Here is a 3810-nt window from a genome sequence, read left to right on the forward strand (position 1 = left end):
CGGCTCCAGCACGCGTTTCAGCTAGGTGCATCTCTGCTCCACCACCAGCCGCCGCCTGCGCGCCGCCCCTCTCGGTCGGGTGTTCACGGGGCTTGCTCCACCACGTGCTGCACAGGGCCTGGCAGACACCGCCGGGTTGTGCCGTTCCCGCAGCGCCTTGCTCCACTGCCAACACTGCAGCTCGCGCTGCTCCACCCGCGTGCGGGAACTGCTTCGCTGCTGCTCGGAGAGCACTCGGTCCACGTGGCCTGGGTCGCACGGACTCTGAGGCAGGCTTCCCTTCACCAAGACACAGCTGACATTGCTCAACAGTCTCAGTAACCAAATAATATTCAAGATAATATTCTTCCATCGGCATATATTTTGACTCAGAAATTAACTGTGTCCAAACGGTCTTCCAAAAGTCTTTGGTAAGAATCAAATCCCAAGAAACATAGAAAAAGTTCTTAAACAACCATGCCAGGAAGTGTTTCAGTTCCTTTTGAGCTTGAATTAAGCTAAAATTTACAAATTGTTGTTCAAGAACCTTTTCAAGTTTAAGATAAATGTCCATATGCGGCTCTGAGAGCCAAGAGTCTTTCCATGGTTCCTCCATAATTTAGAGATGGAACAGCAAAACAAAAACAAGAAGAGAAATCCAGAGTTTACTCACAAATCAGTCGCTGTCCTTAGGGATCAGGGATCTCTCTGCTCGCATTATCCACCATTTGTTACATTGGGGATTCTGTAACACGTGTATCAAACAACAAGGCCCGTGGAAAAGAAATATATATGGACCGATTCTTGATGGATGTTTCAGAGCTGTTTATTTCTCCAGCCACATGGCCGGGGCTCTGCCGAGGAACTGAGGCAATCACGGGACCCGAGGGTCCTTCTGCCCGCGCAGGGAACACAAAACAACCAATGGGGAACGAGGCTGAGCAGGGGCAGGGAAACCCCATGTGTCCCCTCAGGGCCCCTCTCCCAGGGCTCCATGGCAGGGGGAGGACCCCAACAATCTTCTGTATCAAATGTAATGTTTTCCGGTTGCTTTTACATTTAATTTTCTGGAAATCCCCAAAGGAGAAAGTTGTCATGGAAGAATGTAGAACGGAATTAACTTTATTTAATGCTGAGTATGAATATGGATGATTTACACAGTGATCTATGGCAAAACTGACAGTGGTGCTTCCTCCATCTTTATTAGTAATTAGAGAAAAAAAAAAGACTGCTTATAACTATAGTGGAAATGTCAGAGGGATTCACTTTTAATGGAGTAGCTGTAAATATTTGCAAGATAAAATGATGAGTCAGTCTCATAGAATTGCTTTAATTATAATTTAATTTATGCTAATCCAAAAATCTGCTGCTGAAATGGTATTCTTTAGTACAAGGTATAAAACCAGCCATACCTGATTCTGAGCTTCCTGCCATTATTAATTAAGTCACTGTTAATCATACTACCACAGCCCAGGGCAAAATTTGCTTTTTAATAAACATGACAGACATGACTGTGATTTTATTTGGAGTTTGGCACACTCTAATTTATCAGGGAGTAAAGCTAATGGGCTTCTAATCAGCAGAATTTCAAAGGAGATCTGTTTATCTTCAATATAATACAAAAATAATTTTAGAACCTTTTTTTGGCATAATAAATTACACTGTTCTTTGACTTTTGCTTTCCTGTCTGACAGTGAATTAATATGCAGAGAGATACTGGATTTCTTGTTTTCTTCAGAAGTTTCAAAACACCCTGTTTGATAGACTACTTACAAGAAAATCATGGAGTCATCCAGTGGTTTGTGTTGGAAGAGACCTTAAAGATACCTAGTTCCAACCCTCTGCTCTGGGTTCCTCAGACTAGAGCAGGTTGCTCAAAGCCTCATCCAATCTGGCCTTGAACAGTTCCAGGGATAGGTCATCCACAGCTTCTCTGAGCAACCTATTCCATTGCATCACCACCCTCACAGTGAAGAATTTCTTCCTAATAGCTAATCTAAACTTTGCCTCTTTCAATTTACAGCCATTGCCCCTTGTCCTATCACTACACACCCATGTAAAAACCCCTGCTCCAGCTTTCCTGTAGGCCCTCTCTAAGTACTGGAAGGCTCCAATTATGTCACAGTAAAGATTTCTCCTTTCCAGTGTGAATAATCCAAATTATTCTGGCCTTTCCTCTTAGGAAAGGCACTCCATCCTGCTAATTATCATGGTGTCCCTCCTCTGGACTTGCTCCAAAAGGTCAACACCTCTGTGACAGAGTACATTGGTAATTAAGAATTTTATTAGAAAATGTGTACAGTGCTCTTAATGCCATTTAATTACTACCAAGCAAGGAGGGATAATGGCTTACTCATGCCTATGCCAATAGCCTGTGCTACTCCTGATACAGCCTCAGGGTCCACCCAAGGCTCCCCACAGCCACAAGCAACAACGCCTATGGTCCAGGAAAGGGAATGAAAAGCATTGGAGAATGCAGGCATTGATCCTGCTGCCTCTCACATGCTAAGTGAGCGCTCTACCACGTGAGCTAAATGCCAACCATACAGCCTCTGCCTGAGTCCTCTCCCCTCCCAGGCACCCAGCCCTGACCCAGGACGCCCTGAAGCAAAGTCTGGGCCTCCCAATGGCCTCACTCTCACACCACCAACTCATTCCTGCTGGAGGTGATCCCTGATGACTTCAATGCTCAGAATCACCATCCCCTGCCCAAGGGAGTTTTCACTCAAAACTGCTGGGGGAATGGGATTCCCGAAGTCAGACAAGAGTTCATGACCGGGCAGCTGATTATGGGGAACCTCCTGGGCAGGACCAAAAAAAGGCAATGATGCCACAGGGTGTGGGCCAGAGCCAAAAGAGCACTCCTTCGAGCCGGAGTTGAACCAGCGACCTAAGGATGGCCATGCAAGGGAGCCTACAGTCCTCCGCTCTACCAGCTGAGCTATCGAAGGAAGCGTGGGGACATGCCCAGGACCTCGCCCAGCACACACTCAGACAGCACTTTTCCCAAGCCACAGGGCACCATCATGCCTCTATTGCCACATCCTGCTTCAAACAGCCTCAGCTCCAACATCACAGCACCTCACTCAACACTTTAGCCCATCAATCATGCAAAACACAAACAGGAAGACTCCATAAGCTCCTTGGATGTCATCTTTTACAGATGGACTCTCTTCATGTCCACACAGAGTTTATCCATATCTTGCTGCATTTTCCCTTGATTCCCTTTCACTGTGGTGTCTTTTGCTCTCTGCTCAAGCACAAGACAAAATGACAGCCATTCCTCTGTTCTTTAACCTATGCCTAAGCACCACAACAATTCCTCCAAACCTCTCTTTCTGCAAACTGAATGTGCCCAATCTCCTCAGCCCATCCTTTAAGAGAAATCCATCGATTCCTTGAGATTCTTGGTGGCCCTCCACTGAGGTTTTTCCATTTCATTGATGTCTTTTCTGTACTTGGCTTGATACTCTAGAACTGTCAAGCACAGAGGGAGAAGATCAATTCTTCTGTCAAACTGCCTATAGTACTCTTGATATAACCCTGGATGTCATCCTCCTCTGCAAATGCAGGGCACACCACAAATCTCCCCAGAGGTCAGATGGATGCCCACCAAAGGGCTGTGTGTCCAGGTAAAGGGAATGAAAAGCATTGGAGAATGCGGGCATCGATCCCGCTGCCTCTCACATGCTAAGCGAGCGCTCTACCACTTGAGCTAATTCCCCACCCTGCAGCCTCTGCCTGAGGTCCTCTCCCCTCCCAGGCTCCCAGCCCTGCCCCAGGATGCCCTGCACCCAAAGCCTGGGCTGCCCCATGGCCTCACTCTCACAC

General features: G+C 46.9%; 1 protein-coding gene and 2 non-coding genes across 3 annotated transcripts in view; 1 reads left to right on the forward strand and 2 right to left on the reverse strand.

Annotated features, from left to right (window-relative positions):
* Positions 1 to 3810, forward strand: part of DNAJC5B (DnaJ heat shock protein family (Hsp40) member C5 beta) — a 43442-nt gene that overhangs the window by 2585 nt on the left and 37047 nt on the right. The window lies entirely within an intron of this gene.
* Positions 2842 to 2930, reverse strand: TRNAY-GUA. Its single transcript is given in 2 exon segments — positions 2842 to 2877; positions 2894 to 2930. It is a non-coding gene; the product is annotated as a tRNA-Tyr (tRNA).
* TRNAA-AGC lies at positions 3632 to 3704 on the reverse strand. Its single transcript has one exon. It is a non-coding gene; the product is annotated as a tRNA-Ala (tRNA).

This window comes from Corvus brachyrhynchos, unplaced genomic scaffold (assembly GCF_000691975.1).
Source record: "Corvus brachyrhynchos isolate BGI_N302 unplaced genomic scaffold, ASM69197v1 scaffold230, whole genome shotgun sequence".
Classification (NCBI taxonomy): domain Eukaryota; kingdom Metazoa; phylum Chordata; class Aves; order Passeriformes; family Corvidae; genus Corvus; species Corvus brachyrhynchos.